This window comes from Haemaphysalis longicornis, unplaced genomic scaffold (assembly GCF_048455015.1).
Source record: "Haemaphysalis longicornis isolate Haplotype H1 unplaced genomic scaffold, Haemaphysalis longicornis Haplotype H1 scaffold_9, whole genome shotgun sequence".
NCBI lineage: Eukaryota > Metazoa > Arthropoda > Arachnida > Ixodida > Ixodidae > Haemaphysalis > Haemaphysalis longicornis.
The window spans coordinates 21,054,503-21,069,223 of NW_027526460.1; the positions used below are offsets into that span (position 1 = coordinate 21,054,503).

At 49.3% G+C, this 14,721-nt stretch overlaps 1 protein-coding gene across 13 annotated transcripts in view; it reads right to left on the reverse strand.

Annotated features, from left to right (window-relative positions):
• The window catches only part of Pmca (plasma membrane calcium-transporting ATPase 3), a 283,076-nt gene that overhangs the window by 110,584 nt on the left and 157,771 nt on the right, over positions 1–14,721 (reverse strand). The gene's annotated exons all lie outside the window — the stretch shown is intronic.

Sequence of the window (14,721 nt, forward strand, 5' to 3'; positions counted from 1 at the left end):
TAAAAATGGGGTGGAGTGCATTCGGCAGGCACTCTCAGATAATGAATGGCAGCCTACCATTGTCCCTGAAGAAGTGGCCTGTACTCATCTATGGGGCAGAAACTTGGAGGCTCACTAAAAGGGTTCAACTTAAATTGTGGACGACTCAGCGAGCAATGGAACGGAAAATGATAGGTGTAACATTAAGGGACAAGAAGAGAGCGTAGTGGGTCAGGGAACAAACGCGTGTTAAGGACATATTAGTAGAAATTAAGAAGAAATGGACGTGGGTAGGGCATGTAATGCGAAGGCAAGATAACCGTTCGGCATTAAAGGTATAACAGAGTAGATCCCCACAGAAGGCGAACGTGCAGGGGGTGGCAGAAAGTTAGATGGGCAGATGAGATCAAGAAGTTTGCGGAGATAAACTGGTCGCAGTTAGAACAAGACCGGGATAATTGGAGATCTATGAGAGAGGTCTTCGCCCTGCAGTAGGCGCAGACATGATGATGATGATGATGATGAAGGCAAAATAGCCAAAAAATTTGCAGGCACCATTGTTAACACTTCCCCGATTTCTATGCGGTTTGCGATCAATTCGTCGGCTCTTGTCTGCCCAAGCGGAATTTTTCTGTGAACATACTTCCCCTCGAAGCTCTGCGTTTCTGAGTACATTTGCAAAAAAGAAAAAAAGTTGAGTTAGCAACTATAAAATGCTTTCGCAACCCTCGCCCTAGACACAAAAGATAAAAGGCAAGTTCAAGCTGCACGAAAATCGGCGTTGCCCCCATTTTTTTTTTCTTTTCGGGCAATTCACACGTTCACTGACGCGCCCTCTTTACGCAGTAAGGAGAAGCTTCCTTATCAGGGCCCTTGGTACCCAAGCGAACCGGAGGTACCACCACAGGCGCGCTTCCAGAGTCACCCAAGGCACAGGCCGAATGGCGCTATCGAATGCTGTGACCACAGGCGTCCAGGCTGTCCTTGCAAGGCGCTCGGAAGCCAAGGAAAACAACCGGAGGAAACGGACGTTTCCCTCCCTCCCCCGTCGGAGAAGGGCGTCGCTTGTGGGTTCCATCGCCGACAGGAAGCGACCGTCCAAAGCGGCACCGCGCGTGCCACAATGGTGACTCTTTGTTTGTCTCCACTGGCTCGGGTTCAAGCCGGAGAGGAACCGAAACAGCGCGACCAAAGCGCGAAGTCTCCGAGGCGGTTGCGCGAGACTTCGAGTGGGCGCGTTAAACTGAGCAAAGGAGAAAAGTCGGCCGAAAACGACCTTACGCGCTTCTTTGAAACTCACTACCTACATTGCTTCGCTGAGCGACATTAGAAGTTAACGTAAAATTTAGCGGATCACTTAACAAGTCAAGAAAAAAACTTCGGTTGATGCCTCTGTCATAGGAATCGGTAAAACACGAAAGTGAAATGTGCAGCGAAATCTGCAGCTCAGCATGATTTGCGGGTCTTGTGGGTGTGCTTGGAGAGCACAACCACAACCGACGTCTATCCGATTGAACTATCACCATTTTTAAAGACTTTTTTATTCAAACTGCATACTGGAACACTTTCTGTTAAGACGTGGATGGCAGAAAAGGACTTGTTCGTTCCATGGGGAATTGACTGCATAATATGCAAAAAAGCTGAAACTATTGAGCATATGTATTCATCGATTGTTGGGATGCTGTGTTCCTGTGGGATGTGCTCCAACGAACTCTGAAAAAGGATCTGCCTGTGGATGCCCAAGGTATACGGTACTTGCCTGTTGAAAGCGAGGATGGTAAGCCTTACGACCTGATCATGCTTGTTGGATTGAGCTCTATTTGGAAAGCAAGAATGGCCGCAAGGTACTCTGACATCGATGCGCGAAGCGCGAGACAGTATTTTAGAGAGGCAATGAGTGAATACGTGGAAAATCAAAAATATGTGTCGAATCCGCCCAAATGTCTTGCAGACATGGAATCATTGGTACACCTAAGGGACTTTTAAACACATGACGTCAACCAAAGTCAGGTTGACAGATGTCTGTGGATGAATGTCTGTGTTCTGTATGTGCCAAAGCAGGCAATAAAGAAAAAAAAAAGAACTATCACCATAATCGCATTTGGGGCGTACGGCCGGCGTTATTTTCTTTGGGTTATTCGTAGCGTTGGCTTTTAACAGCTGGGTCTCCGACTAAATGAGACCCGGCTCTGCTGTTTCTCCAGCCTCGCACCACTAGTGCTGATGGAGGCGAAACCAAAACGCCCGTGTGTACGAGATTTCGTCTTACGTTAAATATCCCCAGGTGATCAAAATAAAGCCGGAGTCCTCCACTACGGCGCAACTCACTGCACCTACAACCTTACAATCAATCAAAACGGGCGTCAATAACTGAATCAATCTGCGCCGCAAAAAAAAAAAAAAATGAAGAAAGCGGCAGTACCAGCGACAAAAAACAAAGCAGCAAGTGATGGAAAACTGACGGACAAAAGCAGTTTTTACACCTTCGCAAGACTACTTTTAGATTGGCTTGAACTGACCAGACTACCGCTTCACACCAGAGTTTTGACGTGCCTTTACCAATAAAAAAAAACAAAAACAAAGTTCTCCACGGAAACAAGCACAGGAAGAATAACATATAAAAAGCAAACGTATGGCAGTGTATAAACACAAATTTCGAAAATCGCCTTAGAATTTCGCTACTACATCACTGGCCACTATGGTGCCGTCTATGGCCCTCGCTTTTTAATTTCAAACCAGCATTACTCTAAACCAGCCGATAGACCTTCCGCTCAAAGCAGAACAACGGTCAACACCTACATTAGCACACATAATTTGTTATCCGTTTGCGCGTTGCGCCACCGAGCTTCGCGGAACAACCACACGGAGAAGCGACCGTTCCACCTGCACGCGTCCGCAGGCATTGAGGTTCAGCGCTCAGCAAAGCGGCGCCAGGACAGTCGTTTTTTTTATTTTTAGGTCACTCGCGTGTTTTTCTTTTTTTTTTTTTTTGCTGTCAGCAGCTTCATTCACAGTGAGTGGCCGAAAGTGGTGACCCGCTCTTTTCCTCCTCCCGAGGGGTGTCACGCAGCGGTGACGCAGCGTCCCAGACTACGGTTGCGCCGCTGTTGCGCCGGCGGTTTCCTCGACGCCTTCTTCTCCATCCTCCGAACGGCGGAGGCAACCGGGAGCGAGACGCTGGCGCGGCTATATTTACCCACGCCGCCGTTTAGCGGGAGTCTGGGCCCACCGCCATTCTTCGATTGCCCCCACACCGCCCCGCTTCATCAGCCGGCACGGAGCCCCCCGACGGGGGACCGGGAACCGGGAACCAACACACCACTCGCCCCACCCACCTACCCAGAGAGAGAGAGCGAGCGAGCGAGAGAGAGAGAGAGAGAGAGAGAGAGAGAGAGAGAGAGAGAGAGAGAGAGAGAGAGAGAGAGATAAAACGACGTTAGACTGGAAGCTGAATGGAAGCTAAAACGTCGTTAGAGATGTCCAGGGCAGAGGGAAATGTTCGACTTCCAAAAGCCCTAGGATTTAAGGGTAGCACAGAGGGAGTTAACTTCAAGGCTGTCGAGACGACTAAAAGAAGATTAGGATGCTGGTGGAAGAAAAGCAGAGAGGGGAATAATGCCTAGGACAGCTACCACCTGCAACAGAAAAAAAAAGTATTTTGTGCCTTCCTGCAGAGCAGCGCTAGAATTAAACGAAGAGTATAAAACATAGATTTCTTGGTAAGATGACAGTCATCACCCTGTTTCAAAGGGGATAACACTACTAATTAATCAATCAATCAATCAATCAATCAATCAATCAATCAATCAATCAATCAATCAATCAATCAATCAATCAATCAATCAATCAATCAGAATCGGGTTTATTCTGGAGCCTGAGTACGAGTGACGGCTTGGCTTTCTAGTGTCGGTGTGTTCCTGATGCGAGTTAGTAATGTGGTCCAATCGAGCTCAACAAGCTTCTAAGGGGATGCGACCTATGCCTCTATGCTAGAAGGGCGCGTTCGGATCCAAAGAGGTTGAATACAACCTCCTTGTTCGGAGCACAGGGGGAGTCCGCGCAGATAGGCGCCACGAGCCAGAGCCAGAAAGGTAATGTAGAAACACAAGAAAATCTTCTGAACAAGTTCATTCGCACAACGCGAAAACATTACCCCCAGGAACGCTAAAGCTTTGCTGGCAGCGCAAGACTCAAAAGAGCACACAGCGGTATTCAGGAAGACAAATTATTCCGCACTCACATCTTGAAAAGTGCTTAGGTGTCCTGGCATCTTACGCGAGGGCATACGTCTTCGCGTCACGGGTGTATGTAAGAAGCCTGACAATCAAAGACTCGGGCCATGCGAAAATGAATATGACGGTGTCTCAAACATCTTGTTCGATAGACCTTTCCTTTTCTTTATTTTTGTGGGTAGACTGAAAATGAATAATTTTTGTCCTTTACTGCAATGATTTTGAGTGGTGCGTTGAATTTGAGTAATATTCTTTCTTTCTTTTTTTTTTGTTTGCGGTGAAGTTGTGGCCATTTCAACGTACGTGCGGTTTGGCTGACCAATTAAAGGAGCCATGTTAGATTGACTTCTTTCCATACTGACGATGACGACATAATAGGGTCGCAACAAACGACTTCCGTCGTCGGTGCAGAAAAATTTGCTTTCTACAAACGCTGTGAAAACGAGACAGGCTATTTTGCATGGTACAGCTCCCAATTAGACCTCAGTATATGAGCGACCAGTGGGTCGGATCGTCGGATCCAGAATAACGTCACTGTCTTCAGCTCATTACACTTGCGCATACATTACACGTCCCATTTCTTCGTAATGATTCTCCTGATTGTAGATATGTTTTAAAAGATTTTTAAATTAATTTCTCAGCGTAAGAAAAAAAATCACCTCGGAACAAGGGAAAAACTAACATGACAATCTGGAAATGGTGGCGCACGAGGTATTGAATCCCGCAACTGAACAGAAGCTGTAACCGAAGACACGTTTTACTGTATTCGCCTTAAAATTTTGAATCTCAGCTTTGTTTCTCGACGCTGCCTTGACGTGGTTGCCGAACTTGAAGCTTCACCCTCGGATAACGAAAGGTCGTCGCGAAAGCAATTTATAAAGTCAACTTATTTGTTGCATCTTTAATTATTGCTAGCAGCAATTGATGCTAAATGCACCAAATAAGATTTTAACCCTTTCTGCTTTGGTTTTTTTATTTCAAGCAAAGCCATTTTCTGTGTTTTTTTATAATTTTATGGCCCCATAAGCCCAGAAACAAAAAAATAGAGCGTAAAGTGCAAGTATAAACAGTTTTTTATGAGGCAATTAATTAAGACATTTGGCAATTAAAAATTCTATGTTAAGCATGGACATATCTTTTGCATAATTTCCTAAACTTTATGACTACATGAACCTACAAGCAAAAAAGGAGTTTCGTAGTGCATGTATTTATAGATTTACAAGCTTGGGAATAAAACTCGGACCACCGTTTTTTTCAGCCTCAATGCCGTAATTTCGCCCTTACCGGAGCTCATTATTCTGTGCAAAAAAAAAGAGAGAGAAATAACTTTTATTTACATAAAGGGTTAGGGCGCGGTGGGAACGACCCGGAGGGTCGCGATGACTTCAGCCTCTCGAGTCACAAGCTCCTTCTGGAGCTGGGGGTCCGAGCGGCCCAACGCCTCCATCCACTGGTCAGGAAAACTAATTGGAGGGAATGGGTACTCTCCACAAGCCCACATTTGGTGTTGGACCATGGCTTTTTCACCGCAGCGGGGGCGGAGTGAGGATGGGTAGAGGGAGGGGTGGACATGATGAAGGACGGCTCTGCAGCGTAGCGATTCGTTTGGAGTTGAAGCCAGAGGCGCTCCTCCTCCAGAGTGAGGGATGAGTGAACGGGGGAAGCTTGCGGCGGGAGAGGCGGTAATGCTCTGTGACCTCTTGAAGGTCAGAAGACTGTCCCTGGTCGATCTGGCTCCATGGAGGGAAGAGTCCACATCGTACGCCCGGGTGACAAGTGCGCTCGGCCTGCCGTGCGGGCTGCCTCTATCCCTCCAATGCCCGTGTGAGCCGGGAACCATTGGAGTTCGACCGTGTCGGATGGCGAATTCAGACAGAGAATTTTGTGTGCCTGGTCGGAAATGTGTGAGCCCTTTGGCAAAGTTTTGAACGGCCGTTTTCGAATCCGAAAACACAATTTCAGGGGTGGGCCTTTGGGTTAATGCCAGTGCGATTGCCGCCTCTTCCGCGACATGCGGGTGACGGGTGTAAATGGTGAGGGTTGCAAGAGGAGGAGATGACGTGGAATGAGTTACAGCAATGGCGAATGCATCTTTATGCCGATATTCTGCGGCATCGACATAGATGGTCGCTCTGGAAGGGGGAAATTTTTTATCTAGTGTCGTGGCTCGATGAATCCGCCTTTCAATATGAAATGTAGCGTGCAGCTTCACTAAAATGACACAACAGTAATATCTATCGCAACAGGCATCATTGAAGAGCAATTCCGCCAAAAACGAGCAGTTCTGGTTTCGTTCTCTATGCGCCAGAAGAACTTTTATGTGGTGGCGTCAATTCACACCACCAGACGGCCGAAAGGGTTAAATGGTTGCCACGAAAACAGGATCCCTGGAGCCCCTAAGGCCGGACATAGCAGAACGCTGAGGGTATACCTCTGACTTGGCCCGCGGCGTCCGAATGTTGAACACGCTAGTGTATTGAAGGCTGTAACCGAGTCTTCTGGCATCTCGCATTTTGAAAGGTCAAAGTGCGGATCCAAAGAAAGAGGTCACACTACCACTGCTGTGGCCGTTGCTGCGAGAGGGGCGGATCTGTTTGGTGAGGAAGCAGGGCTGCCGACGGCGTTGTGTAGACGGCGCTGATCGATGCCGCCCGCGGACTCAGCGCTGCCTGCGACGCCGTGACCCGGCGGCGAACAGGACGGGGCCGCTCAACTTTAACCTTTCCGACGCGGGGCTACGAACACGCGCGATCAGACTGCGAAGCGGGCTCGCAGCTGCGGCAGTCGTGACGTCACGCGCAGACGGCGGCGACGACGACAAAGCTCGAGAGCGCCTCCTCCTCCGCCTCTCTTCCGCGACGTCTCCTCTGTCATTCTTCTCCAGGGGAGGCGACCGCATGCATCCGAGGCGGACATCGCGCGCCTTTGTTGGGTAAATATAGCAACGCGCCCCGGGGAGGAGGTTAGGGCACCGCCGCGAGCCAGGGTCTTCTTCCCCGCCGGAACCCCGGGCCCAAGACGCCCAGTGTTGCGTAAAACTCTCCACGCAGGGGCGGTGCCACGCAGCTCAGTTGAAGAAGGGTAGTTAAAAGGCCATTCTTCGCGCGCGCCTAAACGGACATTTCAAGTGGAGTCACTACCCGCAAGTTCATAAATTTTGCACAGGTTTTGCAAGTTCACTGCAAGTTAAGCTGCGGCTCTACGTTTCAAAATTGTTCCGGTAAACACAACGTTCGAAGAAAAAAATAATACACAGTGCTACCAGTTCGAAGGGTCACAGAGACTAGATGTTTCTGCCAGCTGAGCAGTTCACAAAAACGTCCAAATAAATGTATCTCTAAAGACAAAAAAAAAAAAAAAAAGGCCATCTCCACTAACGTGAAACCTGGGCAGTGCATAAGTGTATTTCTGGCGCATTGGCGTTTTGCCCACGGAGATGAAACCATGGGCGGTAGAGGTATACAGTTTGGCTGTAAAAGTCTCGTGTCTTTGAAGCGCGAAGCGTTCTAGCGCGACGCGTTGGAAAAAGAGTGTGCCGGTGTGATCTTTTAGTACGCGTTACGTTCTAGCGCGATGCGTTGGAAAACGAGTGGCCCGGTGTTTTAGTACCGTGACTACATGAAACCACGGCGACAACAGGAGACGCGGAAAGCCCGAGCCCCTAAGGGGCTTTGCCTCTAAAAAGCGAATTTTTGACCCCGCAGGGTTCGGAGGACGCGCGGTGGAAACATGGTTTAACCTACTCGCGTGTGACCCCTTCCTCCCCGTTAGTTTAGGGTAATGAAAGAGTTGACGACATTCCTGAGTACAGCCTTCATCAAATAAATACTAGCCATATTTTCTTCAAATGCGACAAGCGACACAGCCCAATCATACGACATGTTCTCTTTATCAGCCCGGCCCCCTCCGACCTTTTTGTTGATTAGCGTTTGGTAATGCCCCCACAAAAAACAAAAATGATGAAAAACGCCCACGTTTTTGTATAGGTGGTATTCATTGAAAAGTTTAGCTGTCATTTCTTCCCTTGGCAGCACTGGAAATGGCCACGGACATGGCCGAAGCACCACGGACATGGCGTGGCTTGTGCCACTGCACCCCCACGCCGAAGAAAAGAAAAACACCGGCGTGGGTCGTGTGCTCCGTTTCAACCCTATTCTCAACGGTGGTGTCAACAGAGATGTTGTTAATCGCACTCACATTGGAGTCGAGGCATTACTTTGCGTTCGGTGGCGTAGAGTTTGGAACGTCCAACACACATAAGTGCTTAGCACGAACAAGTACCGCCATCTCGCAGAGCCAGACGCAACCAGTGGCGGCGCACTCACACGGTTGCCTGCATGCATGCCTCGCCAGTGAATACAATCTATAGAGGGCGCCCATTGCATGTAGAGGTGTTTACAGTTATTATTATTTGACTTTATGTCTCTCATTTCTCTTCTTACCATGTTCTCTCTCTCATACTTTGCCATGTGAGTGTCTCCTACCACTGAAACTAAACCTTTGTGCTCCACAGATACAACGGCCTTGAAGATGGGGTAACTCCCAGAAGTCGCAGTTATTTTAACCTGCAAAGCAATATACTGTTTCCAGCCAGTGAACACAAAAAAATTCCTCGTTACTGAACAAGCATTCAGTTTCCCGCGGGTCTAAATTGCTGTTCAAAATCTACCCCCTTCCCGAAAGAAAAAAAAATGGCTACAGAAATCAGAAAGCTGTCTAGCAAGGCGTAATTGTTCTCACGCCACTTTTTCGTTCCCCAACCTAACGTTTCCTTGGTGGCACTGACTGAACGAACACGTGAACCCAGACAGCGCGTTTTCCTGTGTTTCGTTTTTCACTTTTTTATTTATTATTGTGAAGATATTATTGTGAAGGCACTGGATTTATATAGATATACCTGTGTAATTTTTGTGAGTTTGTTTTCAGTTTCTTTTTAGTTTTGTTTGTTTTTCATGGCTTTTGAGTAAATCACGCGAGGGCGCTGGATAAATAGGCCTTCGTAATTTACTTAGTTCATTTTCAGTTGTTTATTTTGATATTTATGTTTTTTAGTTACTCGCGCTTCACGACTCGACTTGAAAACCTTTAGAAATTTATTGAATAATCTTGAGATTTTCAAATCTCTTTATTTTTAAGTAAATCGCGTCGAGGCGTTGCATTAGGTAGACCATAATGCTCTCGTTACTTTATTTTTTATTTTTACTCTTTTTTTTATTTTTACAGTTTTTATTCTTTCCTTTTTGTTTCTATTTTCCGGTCATAACTGGCGGCTATCCATTTTGTGTTATTATTTTTTGTTTCTCGTTATTTTTTCTGCGTTATTTTTTTCCTGTTATTTTTCGTTATTTTTTCTCCACAATTCCAACGATTACAACTCTTAATTTCGCCAATAGCGCTTTTTTGTTGAGCTACACCGCTCGCTTCGGGGAACTCGGCCCAGACGGTTGACACGCATTAAAAGGTGCCCCCCCTCTGTACACGGATCAGCGCCGCGCACGCGTCGTGGCCTTCCTTCTCCAGGGGTGGCGGCGTGCGGGTGTGAGGCCGCTAATGAATCGAAGTGAAACGCTGGGGCGCGGAGCCAAACAGCACGCCTTGCTACTTGGGCAGCGTTCGATCGACGAAGGCGCGCGGGCTGGCCTTCATTACAGTAATTACGTCGCGCTGCCGCTGCTGCTGCCGCGAGGCGGGCCCCACGCGACCTCAAAGCGAGCTTCTCCCGCGGGCAGGCACGCCCAGTGGGGAAGCACGGCGATGCTGCGCGGTGTCAGCGAGCGCCCTTTAAAGCAAAAACCGCGCGCCGCCGCAACAGGCAGCAACGGAGGCACAGTGCGTAGCGCACATCTCGGCGTCGACGTGCTAAAATTGGTTCACCACCCCGGATGGCGGTGTCACGAGTAGGCCCGTGATGCGGCGACGGAGAGGGAACGGTTGAAGGACTCGGTAGGCCGGTAACTAGATATAACGGCGCGACGGAGACTTGCCGTATCACACGGCCAAATGTGTTGTGCTGCGAATAGTAGCAAATTCCTATAGATAGACGCATCAAGAGCGATATTGGGAGTACCACTACAGCGAAAGAATTTGGCCCGGGTGAACTAGGGCAAGCTGGCCCATTAGTGATGATTGGCGGCGGAACCAGTTGATCTGTTGATAACCCACGACGGTATCCTCTTGTGAGGTCTCGCGGTTGAGCACAATTCAAAGCGGAAAAACAATAAACCTAGTTTTAAGTGCAGATCACTTTAGGGGCTCGCCTTGTCGTCATAGCTAACTCGCTGGACCCAAGCTGAGCCACACGGCGTTTCGACGGTAGCGGCTGTCGTTGCGGCGTAAACCAGAGGCTTCGAAAATCAAGCGGTTTATATAGTCATAAGCGTTCGAAACTCATGAACCGCTGGCGCTTGTCATACATCTTCCCGCCATTTAGCGCGAATAAAAGTGCAGGCACATCTGAGGCAAAACATACGAAATTAACCGCCAGCGCCTGCGTTCATTGAGTTAGGAACGCTCGTTGGGCTGGTTGTTGCGATAGTAAGCGAAAAAAAGTGGCAGCGCAGCGCCGGCACGTGCGGGAGGAAAAGCAAGCACAAATAAAACCAAACTCCCGCTGGCGCAGTTTCAGGCAGGGGGGAAGGGGGGGGGGGGGCGAGCCCAGCGAAGGCGGGAAATTTGAATTGCATTGGGGGGGATAGCAGTGAGCGGATAACGGCGCTACAGCCCATTATGGCGAATCACTGCTCTGCACTTCCGACAGCTTTCACATTGAATGGAACGGCTTTAATTTTTTTGCTTAAGGACACTCCTTAGTCAAGCCTGCGGCCGCATGACAACTCCGCTTACCATAAGGCTACGTAAGTTTAACGTCCTTACTTAAATCTTACTTCGTTGCTTGGAAGAAAAGAACCGACAGAATTACGGCGCAATCACGCATCTTCACAGGGTGTCGTGAACAAATGAGCGAGTCGCAAAGGAGAGCCGAAAGAATGCGCGCTTCATGCTAGCGCCCCTTTCAAGGCGCGATCGTTTCTATGGAAGCCGGAGACTGAGAAAAGAAAGAAAAAAATAGCACGCAAGAAAATGCGGCGAAAAGTGGGTCGATTAAAGCCACACTCCAGAAAAGGAAGCTCCGTGCGCCGAGGCGGTTATGTTGATCCTGGGCAGCGCTAATGTTTCTCCCGCTGTCCTTTTTTTATGAAAAGGGGAAGAGAAAGAAAAGACCGCTCCACTTGGGGAAACCCTGACGATCAAGTTCGCGATCTCTGCTTCTCTCCTTTTGCCTTTTTTTTTTTTTTTTCAGCACGAAAAAAGCCCTACTAGCGTCGCGCGAGGAACTACTGTGTCCGCTATACTCGGCTACAATAACAGCGTAAAAGAAAGGGCACTCGCCGCGACGACCCGCATGAGGTGATAATAGCGCTGATAGATAAATAGAAGAGTACAGTAAGACAGTGACGCGCGTTCGTATACTTTTCTGTTCTCCCGTTTTTTTTTTTTTTCGGCGTGCAACTGTCGCTAAGTGCCGTCCGTTGTCACAGAGTAATGGGCACGTTCTGATCCCTAAGTCCGCGGTTTTGCCGCTGTAACCCGCACGCCAGAGACGCCGTCCCTGAACACCGCACGTACGGAGTGTTGCAGCACTTCTCGACGACAACTTCGGCAAACATCGTTATCGATTTTGCTGACTTTCGAAGGGTCGTTCGGCAGACGTTTCCTCAGGGCCGGTTCATCATAGCCTTTATTTGGCTCGGAAGGACCAATTTTTACATTTCTCGTTATTTAATAAAACAAGACGCATTCAAGGCTGCCCATTTAATTACGATGTCCTCAATAGAACGACGCGCACACAGGGAAGAGGGTCAACCACGACTCGGAACGTATTCGCTTCTACCGGGCTTCACATTTTCATCCCTCGCACTTTCTTTTTACTGCGCTAGCAGTAGTGGTGTTATTGCTCAAAAAGTCGGCGGCGCTGTTGTCTGGATGACGCCGGAAAAGCGAGCCGGAACAGCCGGAAACGGGACGGAACAGCGAGGGGTCTGAAGACAGCGTAAAGGAGGTGGGGAGGAGAAGGGTGAGTGGGTGGGTGGGTGAAGAGAATTGAGTTCGACAGCACAAATCTGTCCCAGCCGGAATCGTGCTACTAGCGCAGGGGAAACCCACCGTACGAATAGAAATTATCTCTTTATTTTTTTACATAAATATGTACCCACAGGCACACCTAAAAAAACATTTCATTTTCTATTTCTTATTCTCGTTATGTTACAACAAATTAAAATTGAAGACGCTGACCTGAAATAGAAGACCCCCAAAAAGGAAGGCCCCTTATAAAAAGAAACTCCCTTTCGGGAGCTCAAAAATGCCAGAATGTTCATGTGGATACCTTTTTTCCGTCCCTTTTTTCTAAATCTCCGCGAGCAGTATGCGCGCCTGTCAACAAAAACAAACAAACAAACAAACAAAAACAAGGAGGGGGCGAACTGGCACAAACCCGGCTTCCGCGAACCGTTGGCACTTGTCCACAATCTCGCTATCTACACCAAAGAGAAGAAGAATCTTCCCGAAGAAATGAAAAACTAGGCCGGTCTGGCGGCGGATAATGAGAACGGGACTGGACGCGCGAGCGTGAAGCGAGTTCGGGACGGCGAGGGACAGCGCGGGGACACAGTCATCGGGGACGTCCCCGCCGCGTCGCAGCGGACGGGTCACACGACTGCTGGAATGCCCGCGACAATCAATCGACCAACCGGGCTAACCTCCTCCCCCCCCCCCCCCCCCCTCCCTCCTCTTCGGAGCTGACCCGCCACAGCACGTCCCTTCTCCTTCTCCTCCTCCTCCAATCTAACCTGCGAGCATCAAACGACCGAAGAGGATCGTCAGCAGCCAGGACGGCCGGTCCGGGGTGATGAGGGTTGGTCGCAGAAATGGCTGTGAGCGCCGACGACGGTAAAGCGCTCGCCTCGTGAGCATCGATCTCCGTCGTGGGCAAGGGAGAACTATAAACGGAGTGTGCAGTGCCAGCGTTACGCTCTCCTTGGTCGCACTTTTGCCAACTCGTCTGTAACAAACGGCAGTGCTGTACCGATACTCGCCGGCGGACGCCGTACTACCTTTCACATTCCTCCACGCTAGCATACCATAGAGTCTGACGCAGATTTTATTAACAAAAAACGACAGGACACGGCCCTTCCGACGCTCGCAAGTGACGCTCATCGTAAAAAAAGCAAGAAAAACGTAGCTCTAGGATCAGGGGACGGGACAGTACCTTTCCCAAGCTCGAGTGGCTATAAGGCTGATCTCTGCTCGTGCAAGATGGGTGAGTAGCCCTCGTATGGGTTTACATACACACTATTGCATATGCAGGGACTTAAGCGATCTTAAGTCACGCACCACGCACGTACAGGGCCGACGTCCATGAAAGGTAGCAGCGCAGCACCACGACAAAAGACGCACGCACGTAGCGAGAGGCAAGACGGTCGCACCCTTAGTCCACGGCACTCAACACGCGAACGGCCGCCAAAGAAAAAGATGACGATCAATCTGCATTCGTACAAATGGCGCTTTTACTGGCGTCCTCTCACAGAGCGCGGTGAATGAGCGCAGCGCACAGGCGTCCCGAACAGCGCGTCCTTCTGCGAGCTCGAAGCCGACTGCGCGCGAAACCTCGGCGACCCGTCGAGGCTCTCTATATGGAAATGGGCTGGCCGCTTAAGACAAAGGCCAGCCCGCAGCGGAGGCCAGACTTGCCCCCCGCTGTTCCCGCGACGGAACGCCGAAAAGGCCGAGTGTGCTCTTCTAAATGCGGCCCAACAACGTCAGCGCAGAAAATAATCGCTACGGCTGTCGCCTGCTTTTCCGCAGAGCAAGACTGTAATATAGCGCGGACTCGCATCGATTTCCGTTGAGCCTCTCCCGCTTTCACTCGGCTCGGAAAAACCGCTGCCGGCTTCTTCCTTTTGTCTCGCCCACTATACTTCGGCTTTTTGAATATGCCGCCGCCACGAGCGTCGTGCGCCGCGAGATACTTGGGAGCTTATTTGTTTACACTGACTTTCGACCTCTCTCGATAACGCTCAGAGTTTGGACAAGATTATCGTCAGATCAGGGGAAGATATACGACAGCAAGCGCGGTTCGCTGATTATTTTCGTCCCGGCTTCAATAAGGAAAATTCTTTCCTGCATACACGTAGAGTCCTCCTTTACCCCTCACCCCACTTTTCCCGCCTCAAAGATGCTATGAAGACAACATAAAACTTTGTTCATTTTGACAGAACTAGCATTTGGTAACTGAGTCAGCTCTGTCCTAGCCACGAAAGACTTCTTACAGAAAAAAAAAAAAACGCAACACATATTGAAACACTTTCAAATTTCGCGCTCCAGTGACGTGTTACGGGTAGCCGTGACGTCATATAGGCCTGCACTAAACACATTTTTGGGGCGAAGCCCCTTCGGGGCCTCGGGCTGCCGTCATCTCCTGTCGTCGTAGCATCATGTAGTCATGGTACTAAAG